The sequence below is a fragment of the Ornithorhynchus anatinus genome, chromosome 1 (genome assembly GCF_004115215.2).
Source record: "Ornithorhynchus anatinus isolate Pmale09 chromosome 1, mOrnAna1.pri.v4, whole genome shotgun sequence".
In the NCBI taxonomy this organism is placed as follows: domain Eukaryota; kingdom Metazoa; phylum Chordata; class Mammalia; order Monotremata; family Ornithorhynchidae; genus Ornithorhynchus; species Ornithorhynchus anatinus.
This window is the reverse complement of record NC_041728.1, coordinates 156,723,063-156,745,748: the sequence shown is the minus strand read 5'-3', so window position 1 is coordinate 156,745,748 and position 22,686 is coordinate 156,723,063. Positions and strand designations below refer to the sequence as shown.

The 22,686-nt window shown below is 42.2% G+C and overlaps 1 non-coding gene across 1 annotated transcript; it reads left to right on the top strand.

Annotated features, from left to right (window-relative positions):
• The first annotated feature begins 349 nt into the window (after positions 1 to 349).
• LOC114817174 lies at positions 350 to 487 on the top strand. The gene has a single exon (XR_003765011.1). It is a non-coding gene; the product is annotated as a small nucleolar RNA SNORA7 (small nucleolar RNA).
• The last annotated feature ends 22,199 nt before the right edge of the window (positions 488 to 22,686 follow it).

Genomic DNA, 22,686 nt, shown 5'->3' with positions numbered 1-22,686 from the left:
TTCATTTCCCCTATCTGCCTTCCTCTCTGCAGATCTGTACTAGCATCCTTACGCTTTTAGCACTTGATATTCACTCACTCATTCATTCATTCATTCATTCAATTGCATTTATTGAATGCTTACTGTGTGCAGAGCATTGTACTAAGCACTTGGAAAGTACAATTCATCAATAAAGAGAGACAATCCCTGCCCACATTGGGTTTACAGTAGAAAGGAGGAGACAGACATCAAAACAAGTAAGCAGGTGTCAATATAAATAAATAGAATTATAGATATATATATACATGAAAACAAGTGAACAGGCATCAATATAAATAAAGAGAATTATAGATATGTACATATATACACACCCTTCTCAGGGTCACACCTGGAGAGTTTCCAGTACTCTACCAGTCTCAGCTGTGGGAGGGAGAGTCAAGCAGAGGCATACCCATTCCATTCCTAGCTTTGCCAGTGGCTAGCAAGTGGAAGGCAATCTGCTACAAGTCAAAACTCACCTGTGCTGGGCAGCAGTGGCACGGGAGAGAGTTGAGGGTGGACACTCAAGTTTACTGTGTGGAAGGAGGTAATGGCAAACCACTTCCATATTTTCACCAAGAAAACTCTATGGATACGCTACCAGAACAATTGCAGATGGAGAGCGGGGTGCTCTGGGAGAGATGTGTCCATCGTGTGGCTATGTGTTGGAAACGACTCGATGACCTAAGATAAGACAAGACATAAATACTTAAGTGCTGTTGGGTGGGGAGAGCAGGGTAGAGCAAAGGGAGAGAGTCTGGGTGATGCAGAGGGGATGGGAAGCTGAGGAAAAGGGGGGCTTAGTTTGGGAAGGTCTCTGGGAGAAGGTGAAATTTCAGTAGGGCTTTGAAGGGGGGAAGTGTGATTGTTTGACATATTTGATTAGGGAGGGCATACCAGGCCAGAGATAGGACGTGGGCCATGAATTGATGGGCAGGACAGGCAAGAATGAGGCACAGTGAGAAGGTTAGCACCAGAGGAGCGGAGTATGTGGGCTAGGATGTAGAAGGGGCAAGGTGATGGAGAGCTTTTAAGCCAATTGTGAGGAATTTTTGTTTGATATGGAGGTTGATAGGCAGCCACTGAAGATTTTTGAGGAGGGAAGTGACAAGCCCAGAAAATATCTGTAGAAAGATAATCCAGGCAGCAGAGTGAAGTATAGACTGAAGCGGGGAGAGACAGGAAGATGGGAGATCAGAAAGGAGGCTGATGCAGTAATCCAGTTGGGATAAGATGAGTGATTATGCTCACGTAGTAGTGGTTTGGATGGAGAGGAAAGGATGGATCTGGGGGCATGAGACAGAAGCCAACACCTTCTCCCAGTGAGTCTGGGGAAGTGGGGGAAGAAGAAGGCTCTGCTGGAGAGAGCAGCAGGGGAGACCGTCTCATCGGGTGCGAGCCAGGTTTCATTGATGGCAAGGAGGAGGAGAGAGTGGGACAGAAACAGATCAAGGATAAGGGGGAACTTCCCCATGATGGAGCCTTAAGCCCCACAGCATTTAGGTTTATATCCCTATAATCTCTCATTTCCCCTATTTGTAATTCATTTTAAGGTTTGCCTCCCTGACTAGGCTGTAAGTTCCTTGTGGGTAGGAATCATGTCTGTCAACTCTTGAGGGCTTAGTACAGTTCTTTGCACACAGCCAACATTCAATAAATACCATTGATTGAGTGATCTTTAGCTATTTAGGTGAAATAGAGTTGAAAATTGCCTGAGGGCAACATATGTGTTTACTCGTTGGGATGTCCTGTTTGACTATGGATTGTCACTCTGGGAAGAAGAAGGGAGATTCTCCCACTACCCTTCTTTCACCAGCCCAGCCCATTCCCCAGTTGCTTTCATTTTCAGAAAAGCAAGCTACAGGGCAACAGCCTGCAGAGATGGGCAAGGAGAGAGATGTCCAGAAATGCCATTTGGTCACAGTGAGGTTGACATCCTTAATCCTGCTCTCTTCACTCATCAGATAACAGTTTATAAAGTAAAATATGATTTTATATGTTCTGTATGAAAATACACACTACAACAGACTGTCACCTACTTGAACCAAGTCTGGCTGTGAGATCAGGGTGGGAATAATATCTATGGTTTGCATTATCAGCAGCATCTGTATTAATTGAACAACTCCTATATGAATAAAGCTGTACAAGACATTCACGAGACCTACTGAAGAAAACTAAGATATGATCCTTTTCCTTGAGAAGCAGCATGGTCTCAAGGATATAGCATGGCCCTGGAAGTCAAGAGGACCTGGATTCTAATCCTGGCTCTGCCATAAATCTGCTGTGTGACCTTGGGCAAATCACTTAATTTCTCTGTACCTCAATCACCTCATCTGTAAAATGGAGATTAAAACTGTGAGCGCTTTGTGGGACTGGGACTGTGTCCAACCCAATTAACTTATACCTATCCCAGCACTTGGTACAGTGACTGGCATATAATAATAATAATAATAACAATAATAATAATATTTGTCAGTTATTATATGCCAGGCACTGTACTGTATAGTAACTGCTTAGAAAATATCCTATTACTATTATTATTATTTTTGAGGAGTTTTCTGGCTAAGGATTATGGTGGGAGGGAGGAAAAGGTCCTACAACATTGCTTTGCATGCAGTAAGTGCTCAGTACATACGATTGGATTGAATTGAATTCAGTTGAATTCAATTGAATTGAATTACAAAACTAAGGGAGGTCCCTTTTGAGGATGTCACAATCTTCTCTCCTCTGCTCTGGAAAACCAGGAGGCCAGTCCCAGAGACCAGAATTAGGAACCTACTATTTGGTGATGACAAGGTGGTCAAATGAATACTTTTCTGTTAATGGAAAGGGCAAGGTCACTCTACATTCAGAATTACTGCCTATAGAAAGTTTCCTAATAATAATGTTGGCATTTGTTAAGCACTTAGTATGTGCAAAGCACTGTTCTAAGTGCTGGGGTAGATACAGGGTAATCAGGTGGTCCCACGTGAGGCTCACAGTTAATCCCCATTTTACAGATGAGGTAACTGAGGCCCAGAGAAGTGAAGTGACTTGCCCAAGGTCACACAGCTGACAAGTGGCAGAGCCGGGAATCGAACCCATGACCTCTGACTCCCACGCCCGGGCTCTATCCACTGAGCCACGCTGCTTCTCTCAACTTCCCACTTTGACACATATATAAAGCAGACTGAGGGATGGATTGCAGTCTTAAAAGGTTACCAAATTCCCAGGCCTCTCCAAAAGTGTTGAGCTGAAAGATGATATCTAAGATGCTACAAGTGATTTGTTCTTCTTCACTGGGACTGATGTTGCTAATACTAAAGGCAGGGCTCCATTCATAATACACTTGGCTAGCGGTTTCAGCAGTGGACGTGCAGATCCTTCTGCATAGGTTATGCAATTGTATCCCATTTTTGTGTTATTCTGGAAAAAGGATGAATATGAGTACTACAAAATAGCTTCAGGAATCATTTCAAATGATGGTATTCTATGCATAACACTTGGTCACAGGTTTTAATAGAGCAAGTCCAGTACCTTCTACACAGGTCATACACTTTTATCTGAATCTTGTGACTCTGGAAAAAGGATGAATCTGGGAAATACAAAATGGATTTGAATACCATTTACAATGGTTGAGAACGTTATCCTGTGAAGTCACAGCCAATGCCCTACTCCTCCAAGCCCTCCTCCAGTTAGAGAGCAAGGCCACAGCTGTGTTTCATACATCCCTCTCAGCCACTGCCACCACCAGCATGCAAGAGCACAATGGGCTGGGGTCGGAAGGACAAGTCAGAATCACTTCTTCAACGAATTTGTTGTAGCAGAAATCCAAACTTCAATTATTTCCAATCAATCAGTCATATTTATAGAGCACTTACTTTGGGCAGAGCACTCGACTAAGTGAAGCCAAAAATCTGGCTGACAGGAAACCCCTGTAGGCAGTCCCGATGATGATACACTGTTAAGAATTGAGTTCATATAACTATGAATCGAATCTTTCAATTTAAATCAAAATAGATTCAGACCATTTTCTCTTTTCTTCTCAGCATTCACTCTGCCTGAGATATTAGTTTGATATATTGAAAGGGGGAAAATGACAGCATAAATAGAAGGATGTCAAATGACACAATGAAGTGTCACTGCTTTATTTTTAGAGCAATTTTATTTAAAGATGATTTAACTGTGTAGCATAAAGGTATTTGCAACAAGATTTACAATGCAGCATTTTTAATCTCTGGAGAAAAATCTCAAGAAGATTGTGGAAACTGTTTAATTGATTGACGAACACACAAATTTGGTACGTCAATATGGCAGATATTTTAGACAGAAGAAAGTGGTAAAAATCTCAGAGCTTTTTTGGAAAGAAATGCATTGCATATTTCCTTGTGTCTTAAGTGTGCATGAATAACAAAGACAGTTAACATTATATTCCATTTAATATTTTCTAACTCAGAATATTTTAGCCATGGAGTTTTAATTATACAGCTAAATTAGATCATCACTAAATTGAAGCCAAGACCAATTAGTACTTCTGATTCTGACTTTGAGGTTAAATATGATTTTCCTTCCAGGAGCACTAAATGAAAGAAATGGCTTGAAAGGGAATATTTTTAAGTGTTTTTCATCTAACCATAATTAAATCTTTCTATTATTACTATAGGTTTCTGTTATTTTGGTTTCCAGTAAAACTTTTAGATTTATATTACCTGGTTCTTTCTCTCTACCAATTTAAATGCCTCAATTCTAGTTGCAATGATTTGACCAAAACCAGACAATAGCATTTATGGAGTTCCTATTGGTTGCTCAGAGAGGACCACAGGTGTCCAGAAGTGACCCAAAAGCAAACAAGGAAAAGGTCTTTGCGCTTAGGAAGCTCATTAGAGTAAGCCACCACTAAGCCAAAACACCATATAAGATGACCAAAAAAATATTTGTGTAAATGCTACATAAAATCACATGCTTCAACTATCATCTCTATGCAGATGACACACAAATCTACATCTCCTCCCCTGTTCTCTCCCCCTCCCTTCAGGCTCGTATCTCCTACTGCCTCCAGGACATCTCCACCTGGATGTCTGCCCACCACTTAAAACTCAACATGTCCAAAACTGAGCTCCTTATCTTCCCTCCCAAGCCCTGTCTTCTTCCTGACTTCCCTGTCACTGTGGACAGTACAACCATCCTTCCCGTCTCTCAAGCCCACAACCTTGGTGTCATCCTTGACTCAGCTCTCTCATTCACCCCACACATCCAATCCGTCACCAAGACCTGCCAGTCTCACCTTTACAATATCACCAAGATCCGCCCTTTCCTCTCGATCCAAAAGTCTATCTTACTGGTACAAGCTCTCATAATATCCTGGCTGGATTATTGTCTCCCCCTTCCTCCTATCTCTCCCCACTCCAGTCTATTCTTCATTCCGCTGCCCAGATTATCTTTCTGCAGAAGTGCTCTGGGCATGTCACTCCACTCCTTAAAAACCTCAGTGGTTGCCTATCAACCTCTGCACGAAACAAAAACTTCTTACTCTGGGCTCCAAGGCTCTTCATCACCTTGCCCCCTCCTACCTCTCCTCCCTTCTCTCTTTCTACTGCCCACCCAGCACGATCCGCTCCTCTGCCGCTCACCTCCTCACCGTCCCCCGTTCACTCCTATTCTGCCGTCGACCTCTGGCCCACGTCCTACTGCTGTCTCAGAATGCCCTCCCTCCTCACATCTACCAAACTAACTCTTTTCCCCTCTTCAAAGCCCTTTTGAGAGCTCACCTCCTCCAAGAGGCTTTCCCAGACTGAGCTTCCCCTTTTCCCTCTGCTCCCTCTGCTCTCCCTCTGCCCTCTGCTTTCTACCCCCTTCCTCCCTTCACTTCCCCTCAGCTAAGCCCCCTTTCCCCCCTTTCCCTCTGCTCCTCCTCCTCTCCCTTCCCCTCAGCACTGTGCTCAGTTGTATACATTTTTATTACCCTATTTATTTTGTTAATGAGGTGTGCATCCCCTTGATTCTATTTATCGTGCTTAATTTGTCTTGTTTTTGTCCATCTGTATCCCCCGATTAGACCGTAAGCCTGTCAATGGGCAGAGATCGTCTCTATTTGTTGCTGAATTGTACATTTCAAGGGCTTAGTACAGTGCTCTGCACATAGTAAGCACTCAATAAATACTACTGAATGAATGAATGAGGGAAAAATTCACATAATTCAAACTTGGATTCACAAATAGTGCTTTTTTTTGGTGTCTGTTAAACACTTTACTATGAGCAGCGTGGCTCAGTGGAAAGAGCCTGGGCTTCGGAGTCAGGGGTCATGGGTTCGACTCCCGGCTCTGCCACTTGTCAGCTGTGTGACTATGGGCAAGTCACTTCACTTCTCTGTGCCTCAGTTACCTCATCTGTAAAATGGGGATTAACTGTGAGCCTCATGTGGGACAACCTGATTACCCTGTATCTACCCCAGCACTTAGAACAGTGCTCTGCACATAGTAAGCGCTTAACAAATACCAACATTATTACCAGGCACTGTATTAACATTGGGGTAGATAAAAGGACAATACACAGTCCCTGTCACATTCAGGGCTCACAGTCTTATTCTCCATTTTAAAGATGAGGTAACTGAGGCAGAGAGAAGTTAAGTGATTTCCCCAAGATCACATAGCAGGCAAATGGTGAAGCTGGGATTAGAACCCAGGTTTTCTGACTTCCAGGCCCAAGCTGTTTCCACTAGACCATGCTGCTAATCCAGTATGTGGTGAGACTATCAATCAATCAACTCTACTTATTGAGTGCTTACTATGTGCATAAGACTGTACTAAACCCTGGGGGGAGTACAATCCCTGCCTACAAGGAGTTTACAGTCTAGAGAGGGAGACTATATTTAAACATTTTTGAGCCAATACCATTACAGACATTTAAATGAATTATGGATATGCAAATACATCCAGTAGGGCTGAGGATGGAGTGAATAAAGGTAATAAATCCAAGTGCAAGGGCCATGCAGAATGGAATGGGAATAAAGGAAATGAGGGCTTAGTTGGGGAAAGGCTCTCGTAGGAGATGTGATTTTAAGGTGGCTTTGAAGGTTGGGAAAGGGGTAGTCTGACAGATATGAAGGGGAGGGAGTTACAGGACAGAGTCAGAACACAGGCAGAGATTGGTGATGAGATAGTTGAGATAGAGATACACTGAGTAGGCTAGTGTTGGAAGCAAAGTGAAGAGAGAATGCTAAGTTGTAGTAAAAACGTTAAGAGAGCTCATCTGGAATCATTTCAAGAAGCAAGAGAATTGTTAATAAAGTTCTTAAGGAGATAAGTAACATTAATTGGAGCTGGAGAGAGGGGAGGCTCTTCTAGCTGGAAAAATCCCACTCCTGTCAACCACCTCCTCTCCCGCCTATTGTTCTACACATCCCCTCCCCGCAAAACTCTCCCGATCCCCATACAGATGCCTCAGATCTTTTGAAGTCTAACCCAGGCCATCTTTCCCCATGTGGTCTCCCTACCCAGCCTCCCCACTTTTAATACACATACTTACTGTGAGCCCCATGCAGGTCAGGGACTGTGTCCAACCCAATTTCCTTGTATCCACCCCATTGCTTAGTACAATTCTTGGCATATAGTAAGCACTTAGCAAATACCACAATTATCACATTCCCACCCGCAGTTCTGTCCTCTCCTAACTCTACTCCCTTGCACCACTGACTTGATTTCCTCTCATCCTCCTCCCTTCTTAATCCCCCCTCCACTCCTCTGAAACTGCTCTTTCCAAAATCAGTAAAGGCCTCTTTCTTGACAAATCAAATGGGCTACTTCATCCTAATTGTCCTTAACCTTTCAACTGCCTTTGGCATTGTGCACCACCACCTTCTCCACTCAATCAATCATTTTTATGAAGCACTTTCTGTGAGCAGAACATTGTACTAAGCACTTGGTGGAGTACAATATAACCTAGTTGGAAGATTGGTTCCCTGCCCACAAAGAGCATACAGTCTAGTGGGTTGATCTAGACTCCTCTACAATCTACAGGATTGATTGATCAGATACAAGAGAAATGCAGGGAGCAACACCTAGAACTCTACAGAAGGTTCTTAGATCTTATATGTTAGACAGCTTCTGCAAGCCATGCCTCCAGCAACTACTGAAAATGTTTGCTGTCCTGAACACTTTATCTTATTTTAAGACTATGCATATGATCCCCAAATCTACCTATCCAGCCCTAACCTCTTTACTTCTATGCAGTCTTGCATTTCCTCCTGCCCTCAGGTCATCTCTACTTGGATATCTTGCTGACACTTCAAGCTTAACTTGTATAAAACAGAATTCCTTAGCTTCCTCACCAAACTCTGTCCTTCCCCAGATTTCCCATCACCATAGACAACATCATCCTTCCCATCTCACGGGCCCAAAATCTTGACATTTTTCTGGACTCATCTTTTTCATTTAACCAACATATTCACTCTGTCACCAAAACCTGTTACTTCTACCTTCACAGCATCCCTGGAATCCATCCCTTTCTCTCTCTCCATATATAACATGTATCATGCTGATTTAATCAATTGATCAATCATATTTGCTGAGCACTTACTGTGTTCAGAGCACTGCACTAATGCTTGGGAGAGTACAATTTATGAGTTGGAAATCTAGAAGGGGAGACAGACGTTAATACAAACGAATAAATTATGGATATGTATATAAGTACCGTGGGACTGAGGGAGGGGTGAATGAAGGGTGCAAATCCAAGCGCAAGGGTGGTACAGAATGGAGTAGGAGAAGAGGAAAAAAGGGTTTACACATGGAAGGTCTCTTAGAGGAGATGTGCTTTTCATATGGATTTGAAGGTGGGGAGGGTGATGGCTTGCTATATATGAAGGTGGAGGGAGTACCAGACCAAAGATGGGACAAAGGCAAGGAGTGAGCAGTGAGATAGATGAGATCAAAGAACAGTAAGTTGGTATTAATGGAATAAAGTGTGTGGGCTGGGTTGTAGTAGGAAATCAGAGAGATAATCTTCAATCTCATTTTGACTACTGCATCAGCCTTCTTGTTGACCTCCCTGTATCCAATCCATATGGCATCCTGATACTTGGATCATTTTTCTAAAAAAAAAAAAAAGTTACTCCACATCTCCTCACTCCTCAGAAACCTCCACATCAAACAGAAACTCCTTACCATTAGTTCCAAGGCACTCAATCATCTCTTCCCTTTCTACCTTTGCTAATCACATACTACAACCCAGACTGCATATTTCAGTCTCCTAATGCCAATTTACTCACTTTATCTCACTCTGGTCTTCTCACTGCTAGCCTCTTGCCCATGCTCTTTCTCTGGCATTGAACTCCTTCCCCAATCATAATAATAATTATGGTATTTGTTAAGTGCATACTATATGACAAACACTGTTCTAAACTCTGGTATAGATATAAGGTAATCAGGTTGTCCCACTCAGGGCTCACAGTTTAATTCTCATATTGCAGATGAGGTAACTGAGGCATAGAGAAGCTAAAGTGCTTGCCCAAGGTCACACAGCAGACAAGTGGTGCAGCTGGAATTAGAACCCAAGTCCTCTGACTCTCAAGCCCATGCTACTTCCACTAAGCCATGCTGCTTCTCATTATTAACTGCTTAGTACAGTGCTTTGCACACAGTAAGCACTCAATAAATATGATTGAAATATGATTGAATAAATTGAGTGCTTTCAGTGTGCAGAGCAGTGTACTAAGCGCTTCGGAGAGGACAAGGTAACAAACACATTTTCTGCCCACAACTAACAGTCTCCAAGCCCTCTGGCCCAGCCTCAGTCCCCCCTAGTCTTCCCCAGCCCCCCAGGGGCCTGGATGGGCTCCCAGCAGTCTCCCCCATGTCACATATGTTAGTATTTGTTAAGCGCTTACTATGTGCAGACCACTGTTCTAAGCACTGGGGTAGATAATAATAATAATAATGTTGGTATTTGTTAAGTGCTTACTATGTGCAGAGCACTGTTCTAAGTGCTGGAGTAGATATAGGGTAATCAAGTTGTCCCACGTGAGGCTCACAGTTAATCCCCAGTTTACAGATGAGGTAACTGAGGCACAGAGAAGTTAAGTGACTTGCCCACAGTCACACAGCTGACAAGTGGCAGAGCCAAGATTCAAATCCATGACCTCTGACTCCCAAGTCCGGGATCTTTCCACAGTTAATCCCCAGTTTACAGATGAGGTAACTGAGGCACAGAGAAGTTAAGTGACTTGCCCACAGTCACACAGCTGACAAGTGGCAGAGCCAAGATTCAAACCCATGACCTCTGACTCCCAAGTCCGGGATCTTTCCACTGAGCCACGCTGTGTGACAGACAACCACTTCCCCACCTTCGAAACCCAACTAAAATCATATCTTCTTCAAGAGGCCTTCCCTGAACTCATTTCCCACCCCATTAGCCTTCTGTTCTGCATCATTTATCACTTGGGTCTATTCTCCTTAAGCACTTTGATACTCAGTCACCACACCAGCAAGCCCACAGAACTTCTGTGGCTATCCTTACACTTTGCCAATTTATTTTAATGCCTGTGTCCCACTTAATCTGTAAATTACTTGAGGGTAGGGATTGCGTCTTCAATCTTTATTGTGTTGTACTCTCCCAAATGTTCAGTATAGTGCTCTGCACATAGTAATCTTTCCGTAATAATCAATCAATTATGTTTATTTTATTGTATTTTTTAATGATATTTGCATGTGTCAACCACTGTTCTAAGCACTGGAGTAGATAAAATATAATTTGGCCAGATATAGTCCCTGTCCTGCATGGAGCTGGGAGTCTAGGTAGAAGGGAGAACAGGTATGTTGCAGTTAAGGAAAGTGCTCATAATACCATGATTATTATTACGATTAATGTTATTATTATTATTATGATAGGGGAAGGAGTTCAATGCCAGAGGAAGAGAATGGGAAAGTGAGGCATAGAGAAGTTGAGTTGCTTGTCACGGTCACACAACAAATAAGTGGCAAAGCTGGGTTTAGAACCCAGATCCTCTGGCTCCCCGACCCTTGCTTTATCCACTAGGTCACACTGCTTCCCTGCTAGACATGCTCCCTGCCCAGTTTACCACTGATTGATTAATTGATTGGGGGAAGACAGCTTGGCTTACTGGAAAGACCCAGGGTTTGAGAGTTGGAGGTCATGGGTTCTAATCCCAGCTCTGCCACTAGTCAGCTGTGTGACTTTGAGCAAAATCACTTAACTTCTCTGGGCCTCCAGTTACCTCATCTGTAAAATGGGGATTAAGACTGTGAGCCCCACATGGGACAACCTGATTACCTTGTATCTAGCCCAGAGCTTAGAACAGTGTGGCATGTGGTAAGCACTTAATAAATAAATACCATCATTTTTTTTTTTTGGATTGATTAACTTGGTTGGGCACACAGTAATTAAAAGCTTTTTCAGATTCTTTCCCTAGCAATAATAAAATCAAGAAGGTTGTGTATATGCCTTGGATGTTTCAACCTATTCTGTGCACCTACGTTCATAGATGCAACAAGGGCTCTGGTATTATACGTGACTCCTCTCTCTCATTCAACCCACAAAATCAATCCATCACTAAATCCTGTCAGTCCCACCTTCACAACATTGCTAAAATCCACCTTTTCCATTCCATCCAAACTGCTACCATGTTAAGACAATCACTTATTCTACCCCACCTGGATTACTACTTCAGCCTCCTTGCTGACCTCCCGGCATTCTGTCTCTCCCCTTTTCAGTCTGTACTTTACCCAGCTGCCTGGATCATTTTTCTACAAAATCACTCAGGACACCCTTCCCCACACTTCAGGAAACTCCAGGGGTTGCCCATCTGCCTCCTCATCAAACAAAAACTCCTCACCATTGGCTTTAAATCACTCAATCATAATAATAATGATGGCATTGGTTAAGCGCTTACTATGTGCCAATCACTGTTCTAAGCACTGGGGGGATATAAGGTAATCAGGTTGTCCCACGTGGGGCTCACAGTCTTAATCCTCATTTTACAGATGAGGTACCTGAGGCACAGAGAAGTTTAGTGACTTGCTCAGAGTCACAAAGCTGACAAGTGATGATGATATTGGTACTTGTTAAGCGCCTACTATGTGCAGAGCACTGTTCTAAGCGCTGGGGTAGATACAGGGTAATCAGGTTGTCCCACTTGAGGCTCACAGTCTTAATCCCCATTTTACAGATGAGGTAACTGAGACACAGAGAAGTCAAGTGACTTGCCCTCAGTCACACAGCTGACAAGTGGCAGAGCTGGGATTCGAACCCATGACCTCTGACTCCCAAGCCCGTGCTCTTTCCACTGAGCCACGCTGCTTCTCCTGAGCCACGCTGTTTTTAGAACCCAAGACCTCTGACTCCCAAGCCCGTGCTTTCTACATTTGTTCCTACTACAACCCTGCCTGCACATTTTGCTCCTCTACAGCTCACCTTCTCACTGTGCCTCAATCTCCTCTATCTCGCCACCAACTCCTCTCCCATGTCCTGCCTCGGTCCTGGTACACCCTTCCTTCTGAAATCCAGCAGTTAGTCTCCTCAACTTCAAAGTTTTATCGAGGTCATGTTTCTTCCAAATGGCTTTCCCTGACTAAGCCCCCCTTTCCTCTTCTCTCACTCCCTTCTGCACCATTCTAACTTGTTCACTTTATTCATCCCCCTTCCCAACCAGCCAGCACTTATGTACATATGTGTAATTCATTTATTTATATTAATGTTTGTCTTCCCCTCTTTCGACCGTGAGCTCATTGTGGAGAGGGAATGTGTATGTTTATTGTTGTATTGTACTCTCCCAAGTGTTCAGTACAGTGTTTGCACACAGTAAGCACTCAAATATAATTGGATGAATGAAGGAAGGAAGCTCCGTCAAAATATATTTCAGTCCCCTAGAAATCATTTCAGATCAACAGACTGAAGTTCTTTTTGAAAAGACATGAATCACTTGTTCATAAGCTTCTATAAATGTACCTTGGAAGGTCACATAGAGAGGAGAAACATATGATTATGAACTGCTTCTCCAAATCAGAAAAGTATAAGGGATTAGCAATTTCTCTTAAAAAATCAAAGATTATGTCCACATGGTGAATGACAAACTTTACTTGCTTACAAGGCTTTAGATCAGCAGCCCAATGTTGTCCTGAATTTGTTTCCTAGGTGGCTTACACTACAGAGTTCGATCTAATTACGTTCTAGAGAAGCAATGTGCATGGCATAGTGGATAGAGCATGGGCCTAGGAGTCAGAAGGTCATGGGTTCTAATCCTCGCTTGTCCATTTGTCCTCTGTGTGACCTTGGGCAAGTCACTTAACTTCACTGTGCCTCAGTTACCTCATCTGTAAAATTGGGATTAAGACTATGAGCCCCACTTGAGACAACCTGATAACTTTGCATAGCCCCCAGTGCTTAGAACAGTGCTTGGCCCATAATAAGAGCTTAATAAATACCATTATTATTATTATCATTTGTAGCCCAGTAATTGCCTGCAAACAAGCAGAAGGGAGAGCAGTGTTCTGTGTTTCATTTTTTGGCCTGTAGATGATTTTCTCCTGCTTTACCGCAAATACTTGAAAAGCCCTGACAATTTTCTCTTTTTCTGGGTGTGGGGCAGGGGGAAGTTGGTGGCAGCACCCAGCTGCTTCCACCAGGTTTCTTCCACAAACCCCACACACCTTTTATGGGCACACCCTCTTAGTAGACTTGAGAAAGGGAATACTCGCTTTGTACAGCTGACTCGAAAAGTCTAATCTTTGGGGAATTCACCAAACATAAATATATCTTTCTTCATAAAGTTGGACTGGTTTCATGGTAACACCTGTGTCAGGAAAAATGATCATTTTAGTACTCATCCAACCTCTAACACTACTCACGTATGCCCAACTCTTTCTCCTGAGACTATATGGTGTTATATCCAGACATACACACTAATCCAATCACTCGGTGATGATATGCATTCTGACATAACTAAATGTATATCTAGGGGACAGATGTTGCTTCATTTGATTCCCAAAATTATTTACCTCATAAGAAGGAATGTATTGAATTTGATAAATTGCTATTTATCATTATTTCAAATAGGATTTTGATTTTTCAATTAACCAATCAATGGCATTTATTGAGCCACTTACAAAACAATACAACAGAATTAGCAGGCACTTTCCCTGTCCATAATCAGTTTACCGTCTAAAGAATGAGTTTACAATTTCTCCCACATACTTCCTCCTGGCAAATTTGTCCTTTTCCCCTACAGAAACCTCTGATCTTTTGATCCCATTGAGTTTTCTCCCTCATCATGTACCAATTCGTCTCTAAACCCAGATTACCTTCTCTTGATGATCAAATTGACGCCCTCAGCTCCATCCCTTTTATTGAAATCATCTCTATTGCTCCCCCATCCCTTTTGTTGATCTCACACCACTAACCCATAGGCCTGGATCACCTCCAGTCTGCCTCCTTCACTCCTGTGCATGAGCTACAGTGCACTGCTGGTGCACTGGTGATGTGGATGACCAAAGTCATCCACATCAAGTTCATCCTTGTGTTCTTTAACTCTACCCTCTCCTCTGCTCTGCAAAATTTTGTTTCCCCATCCCTACTGATGACCATGCCCATTGTCCTTGCCAGTAGTTCCAGATGTTTTACTCCCTCCTCAAAACTCTGTCCCTCCATCCCTCCCCCATTCCTTTCCTCTAATGATCTGGTTACTTCCTTTATTGAGAAAACTGAAACTACCAGAAGTGATTCCCCCTAAAATCTCCCTTACTTCACTCCAGTCCCTCTCTCCTCCTGCCCCTTCTTCAAATCTCTTATCCTTCCCAGCAACAACTCAAGATTTCCTGACTTCTCTCAAAACCCACCCCATCCAATTGCACATCCAACACCATTTTTCGCATCTTAACAAAACACTTGCCCCATCCCTTCTTCCCTCCCTGACTGCTATCTTCAACTGTTCTCTCTCCAGTGGCTTCTTCCCCACTGCTTTCAAACACGCTCACCCTATCCTAAAAAAACCCCTCCCTTGACTTCATGGCTCCCTTCAGTTATTGCCCTATTTCCCTCCTACCATTCCTCTCCATACTCCTTGAGCAAGTTAGACACCTGCTGTCTCAAGTTCCTCTCCTCCAATATGGCTTCCATCCCCTTTATTCCAAATAAACCACCCTTTCAACACGCAAAATGATCTCCTTCTCACCAAATCCAATGGCCTCTACTCTATCTTAATCCTTCTCAGCCTCTCAGATGCCTTCGACACTGTCGACCACCTCCCTCTCTGGAAACATTACCCAACTTTGGCTTCACTGACACTGTCCTCTCCTGGTTCTCCTCCTATCTCTTTGACTGCTCCTTCTCAGGCTCTTTTGAGAGCTCCTCCTCTGCCTCCCTTCCCCTGTGGTGTCCCTCAAGATTCAGTCCTGGGCCCCCTTCTATTCTACATTTACACCCACTCCCTTGGAGAATTCATTTAATCACATGGCTTCAACTACCACCTCTATGTAGACAAGTACACTAGCTTATTAGTACAATCCAATATGTATTTTGTTCTATGTTTTAAATTTGCCAGAAAATGTCACATTTTTTTTTTAAGAAATGCATCTGGACAAAACATTCTTGTTAGTTTCCTTTTATTACAAATAACACTTCATTTGAGCCACATTTTTCCTTATGAATAAATACAGTTGGTTACTGTATAGTTCGGTTGTAATTTTATATGTGTATATATAAAAAGACCTAGTAGTGTGAACATGCATCCCTGGGCAGTGTTTGTCTCAGAACTTTATCAATGTAATTAACTTGTGAAAATGAATTTCCTTTAAAATATAACATTTTCATTCCACACTTTTTGTTTTTAGACAATTGTTTCAACAATTAATCATAAATAAAGAAGGAATACTAACACGTATTTTATATTTCTGAGGGTGGTTTGCAAATAACATACTCTTTATCCTGGAATATCAGAGGTTCCAAAAGTTGGGAAAGGAGCATTACTATAACTTTAAGATTAATGGAAATAGAAACCCACAAGACTATTGAAATTATTTATTCCATCTTCCTTTGTGTTTGGGAATCTTGTCATACTGTTCTACAACATATTAAATCAGAATAATTGTTTTTTCTCTATAGATGACAAATTGGTATCCAATTTATTTAGCAAATGAAATTAAGCAATTCTTTGAGATAGATTTACCTCTGTTGAGTGAAAAATGGGGGGATTTTGAGCTTTACTAAAAACTCTTTATTGTCAAAATATGTTTCAAGAATAAATTTGAAAAATTTCATACTAAAACAAAATCAATCAAACCACATTCTTATAGGTCTTTAAAATGTCCTCTGGCTTGTAGTTTTCTTTAGAGAAATAGTGTCAGCTCATTTTTTCCCTCCACTGAGGAGTGCACTCCTGAAGACAGTATAAATCAGAGAATCCTGGGTCTGGAAGGTCCCTCCAGAGGTTATCTGGGCAGGTGAACATATAAGCTATCCAAGACAGATGTTGGTCTATTCTTCTCTTATAGACCTCCAGGGATAGAAACTCCAAAACCTTCCTCAAAGGCCTGTTCTAGTGCTTTATCACCTTGACAGTCAAGAACTTCTTTACATTCGACTGAACTCTCTCTTGTTGCAATTTAATCCCATTTCAAATTGGTTGGCCCTTTGTGGATATGGAGAAGAACTGGTCAGTGCCCTCCTCATAAAATCATTTCACATGCTTCAAGACACTTTAACTGCTCCTTCCCATTCCTTTAATAATTTTTCGCTTTATTTTCTTCTCTGGGCTCTCATTAATCTTCAAGTTAAAAACATATCCTCCCTCCCACTTCCACTGGAGATGCTGCTATCTGTGTGTACTAAAATATGCATATGGTAATTAGACTAGAAACAGTCAACAATAGGTTGGATGTTACCCTTGTATGAGCTACAACTTTCCCAAGTTACATGGCAAAACATTAGTCTATTTTGGAAGTTACATTATCTCAGGTCACCAGGGTCTGAAAATTCATGCTGCAAATACTCTGGCCTTTGAAAGGCCTTTCCATTGCCATGAGAGAAAAGAAAAATATAACTGGAGGAAGTGGTTTACTTACTGAAACTGATTCTCCAGGCACAGTTTAGTTCTCTCTACTGTTGAGTGCTGCAAACCAGACTGGTCTCTCAAAGGCTCTTTGCCCACAAATGATGCTGCAATGCATATGACTTTAAAGTAATGTTTCTCTTCTCTTTGCTTACATTCCTCCATTTTTAGCTTGCCATCGGCAGTTAATTGTCTAGTCTGTTCTCTTTCCGCTCCAGTCTATTCTTCACTCCGCTGCCCGGTTCATCTTCCTGCAGAAACGATCTGGGCATGTCACTCCCCTTCTTAAACAACTCCAGTGGTTGCCTATCAACCTCTGCTCCAAACAAAAACTCCTCACTCTAGGCTTCAAGGCTCTCCATCACCTTGCCCCTTCCTACCTCTCCTCCCTTCTCTCTTTCTACCGCCCACCCCGCACGCTCTGCTCCTCTGCCGCCCACCTCCTCACCGTCCCTCGGTCTCACCTATCCCGCCTTCGACTCCTGGGTCACATCCTCCCGCGGTCCTGGAACGCCCTCCCTCCTCACCTCCGCCAAATTGATTCTCTTTCCCTCTTCAAAACCCTACTTAAAACTCACCTCCTCCAAGAGGCGTTCCCAGACTGAGCTCCTCTTCTCCCTCTACTCCCTCTGCCATCCCCCCTTTACCTCTCCGCAGCTAAACCCTCATTTTCCCCTTTTCCCTCTGCTCCTCCACCTCTCCCTTCCCATCCCCACAGCACTGTACTCATCCGCTCAACTGTATATATTTTTGTTACCCTATTTATTTTGTTAATGAATTGTACATCGCCTTGATTCTATTTAGTTGCCATTGTTTTTACGAGATGTTCCTCCCATTGACTCTGTTTATTGCCATTGTTCTTGTCTGTCCGTCTCCCCCGATTAGACTGTAAACCCGTCAAATGGCAGGGACTGTCTCTATCTGTTGCCGACTTGTTCATCCCAAGCGCTTAGTACAGTGCTCTGCACATAGTAAGCGCTCAATAAATACGAATGAATGAATGAATGAATGAATGAATCTCTATCCTGTTAATTGGTTATCCATTCTCTTCCTGTGTCCCTCACAGAAGTGTGATGCCACAGACTGCTTCAGTGCTGGGTGAACAGATAACCTCTTTGTAATTCTTTCCTGGCATTTGATATTGAACAAGGTACTTGGATGAAGTTGTTGGAATTTCTCATGGAGATAAATATGAAACCTGCTAAATCTCAGTGTCACTACCATATAGAAAATGGGAAACTGTGACAACTCTTTCGACCTTCCAACTTTGACGCTTGGAGTTACAATATATAAGGCTCCCGAAGGTTTCTCTGGTATTTTTGTTTCTTTTTCTTACACTGTCTCTTTATCAGGTGTGCAGCAAAGACCATGCCCTCTATGTCCTAGTGCAGCATAAAGATATGTTTTGATTCTGGGACTGCAATCTGATCATCTCACAATACTAGTCCAGAATGTTGGAACAAAAGAACACACATTGTTAAAAAGAAAAAGAATGTAAGGTAATTTAGAAGGTCATCACCAGGTCCCCAAACATGTTAATCTTAATTTTGTAAAGTGTCCTTAAATCAAATTAAATGTTGAAGAATTAAATTGTTCAGGAAGCTGATATAGGTTCATTATTAATATGCAGAATGTTTCATAAAGTGGCTTTCACCAGCTATGTGAATATGCTGCTCATATACTTCAGAAATATGGTGAGTTAGTTCTCTAGCAATTTTTCAATGCAACATTGTAAGTGTTGATTTTACATATTGTAACAAAAGTTGATGGGAATACTATCATCAAGAATAAGTAGAAAATCCCAATCTGCATGTCTCTCTCTCTTTCTCTCTCTTTCTCTCTCTCTCAGACACACACACACACACACACACACACACTAAGTTTGAGCAACATAATTTTAAAAGCATTTTTCTTAAGAATTAGTAAATAATGTGTGGACCCTGGGAGCACATTGTTGGGTAGAGATTGTCTCTGTTGCCAAATTGTACTTTCCAAGTGCTTAGTACAGTGCTCTGCAGACAGTAATCGCTCAATAAATATGATTAAATTAATTAAATTTTCTAAATTACATTCAACACTTTCATTCCTCCATGCTCATGGCATGCTTCTTGCCCACCAAGTTGGGGATAAGAGCTGCTTAAATGAGTTTTCGAACACTTTTATCACCACAAAGAAAAGCAACCATGGTAATTGTCACCTTTCCTCCTGCCAAAATTCAAATTCAAATTTCCCACATTGACCTAATTTTCAAAACTCCCACCCAATGCCTTTGTGTGCTTAACCAGACTTAGGGCAAAGTTTTAGTGGGAGAGATAGAATACTACTCAGTGAGTAAGATTCAAAATCGCATTTTTATTGAGCATGGGCATAACGTTAAAAACACAAATCAATTTATATATCAGTAGTACTTGTTAAGTGCTTACTATATGCCAAGGACCATTCTAAACACTGGGGTAGAAAAAGGTTAAGCAGGTCGGACACAGTTCCTGTCCCACATGGACCTCATAACCTTAATCCCCATTTTACATATGAGGCAAATGAGGCCCAGAGACATTATTAATAATAATAATAATGGTATTTAAGCACCTACTGTGTGTCAAGCACTGTTCTAAGCGCTGGGGTAGATATACGGTAAGCAGGTTATCCCATGTGAGGCTCACAATCTTAATTCCCATTTTACAGATGAGGTAGCTGAGGCACAGAGAAGTTAAGTGATTTTACCCAAAGTCACACAGCTGACCAGTGGAAAAGCTGGGATTAGAACCCATGACTTCTGACTCTCAAACCTGTGCTCTTTCCACTGAACCACGCTAAGTGACTTGCCCAAGGTCAAAAAGCAGACATATGATGGAGCTGGGATTAGAATCCAGGTCCTTCTGACTCCCAGCCCTGTGCTCACACTAGCTACCCCCATTACGACCCCAGATTATATTTCTAATAAAAAGACCCAGTAGTAATGATAATAATATTAATAATAATAATGATGGTATTTATTAAGCACTAAGTGTCATGCACTGTTTTAAGCCTTGGGGTAGATACAAGCTAGTAAGGTTGGACACAGTCCCTATCCAACATAAAGCATCAAAGAGTGCTGGACCATGAGTATGCAGGAGGTTACTCAAAGCAAGTTTACTGTTATCAAGTTTCTTTGAGAGGCAGACTGGGGAGAGAGGATATGTACATCTCCTTCTCCTGGGGACCATTGCTTCTTTCTTTAGGGCACATTGCCACTAGTTGTTGAGGTACTTTCTCCTCCAGAGTAATGTTCTCATTCACTTTGGCAAAGGGAAAATCTTGCCAAAGTCCTTGGTTTAATGATGCCAAAAGTACATAAGATCAGTGTCCTTGATCACAGCAGTACCATTGTGGTTCCAGGAGTTTACCGGGATCATCTTTACTCCATCAGAGAAGCAACATGGCTCAGTGGAAAGAGCACAGGCTTGGGAGTAAGAGGTCATTTGGTTCTGATCCCGCTCCACCACTTGTCAGCTGTGTGACTTTGGGCAAGTCACTTCACTTCTCTGTGCCTCAGTTATCTCATCTGTAAAATGGGGATGAAGACTATAAGCCTCACGTGGGACAACCCAATCATCTTGTATCCCCCCCACAGCCTAGAACAGTGCTTGGCACATAGTAAGCACTTAACAAATGCCATCATTTTTATTATTATTGCCCGTACGGTGGGTTACTGTCAGTTCAAGGGGAACTTCTAGCATATTCCTATTGTGCCAGGGACAATCAAGTTCCCAGAACATTGCAACCATGGCACTCTTATGCAAAACTTCAGAATTATGAGTATCTAGGCAATGAAAGCAGCATAGAACCCCAGAGGTGGATGGTTTAGTTCTCTGTCCTGATTCATCAGGTTAGCATAATAGACATTAAGTAGGTAAGGTTGTGGCTTCTTGGGAAAGAGGGTGCAGTGGAGGACACTGTCTCTTTCCTTCTTTTCTCAATCAATCAATTATGTTTATAGAGCATTATTCTGTACAGAATATTGTACTAAGCATTGGGAGAGTCCCATAGACTAAGTAGACACAAGCTCTACTCTCAAGAAGCTTACAGTCTAATGGGGAAAACAAGCATTAAAATAAATTCCAGGTAAGGGAAGCAACCAAGTATTAGGATATATGTGTATGTGCTGTTGGGTGGGTGGGTAACTAAGTGCTAAGGATGTGGAACTAACTGTATGGGTGAATCAGAAGGGAGGGGAAATAGGGTTGGGGGATGACAGTTTAGTGAGGGAAGTCTTCTTGGAGGAAATGTGATTTTAGTAGGGCTTTAAAGATGGGGACAGCGCTGGTCTGTCAGATAATCATAATAATAATAATGATTGTGGTATTTGCTAAGTGTTTACTATGTGCCAGGAACTATAGTAAGAGCTGGGGTATATACAAGCTAATCAGGTTGGATGACACAGTCCCTGTTCCACATGGGGATCACAGTGTTAATCCTTATTTTACAGATTAAATCCTTATTTTACAGATGAGGTAACTGAGGCACAGAGAAGTACAGTAGCTTGCCCATGGTCACAGAGCATACAAGTGGCAAAGGTCCTTTTGACTCCCAGGCCCATGACCTATCCACTAGACAATACTGTCAGATGATATGAAGGTTAAGAGAACTCTGGGCAGGAAGGAGGATATGAGCAAGATGTTGATGGAGAGAGAGAGAGGTTTAGAGAGAGAGAGAGAGAGATCATTGAACAAGTTGATGTTAGTGGTAGTTCTGGGCATAAGGGAGGGTGTGAGCAAGGGATGAAGAACAGGAGAGATAAAGACAAGGCTCAGTTAGTAGGTTGGCATGCAGGCTGGTTGTAGAGGACTAGATGAAAAGAGAAGTGTAGGGGAAAAATTGATTGAGTGCCTTAGAACTGATGGTGAGGAGTTTATGTCCGTTTCAGAGATGGATGGGCAACTATTTAAGGTACTTGAAGAGTGGGGAGATGTGTGCAGAACAATTATTTTAGAAAAATGATCCAGACAGCAGAGTGAAATAAGGGTTGGATACGGGAGAGACTGGAGGCAAGGGGGCTGTTTCAGTAGTTGAGATGGCCTATGACGTGTTTAATATGGGACATCACAAGTATGGTAATAGTTTAGATAAGAGATGAAGTGGCAAATTTTGGAGAAGTGAAGATAAAAAAGACAATATGTAGAGACTCACTAAACATGTGGGCTGAAGGAGAGAGAAGGATTAAGCCAAGGATATGGGCTTGTGAGATAGAAAAGATGGTGGGGTTGTTGACAGAGGAAAGTTGTGGGGAGGAAAGAGTTTTGGGGGAAAGATGAGTTCATCTTAGAACAAATTAAATTTAAGTCAGTCATTCAATCAATCAATCATACTGATTGATTGCTTACTTTGTGCAGAGGACTGTACTAAGCACTTGGGAGAGTACAATATAACAGCGTTAGTAGACAGTCTGGGGGGTGAAAGATATTAAAATAAATTACAGGTACGTACGTAAGTATTGTTGGGTTGAAGGTGAGGTTAATAAAGTGTATAAATCCAAATGCAAGGGTGACACAGAAGGGGAAGAAAGTAGGGGATACGGTGGCTTAGGCAGGGAAGGCAACTAGGAGGAAATCTGATTTTAATAAGGATTTTAATAAGGACTTCCAGTTAGAGATGTTCTG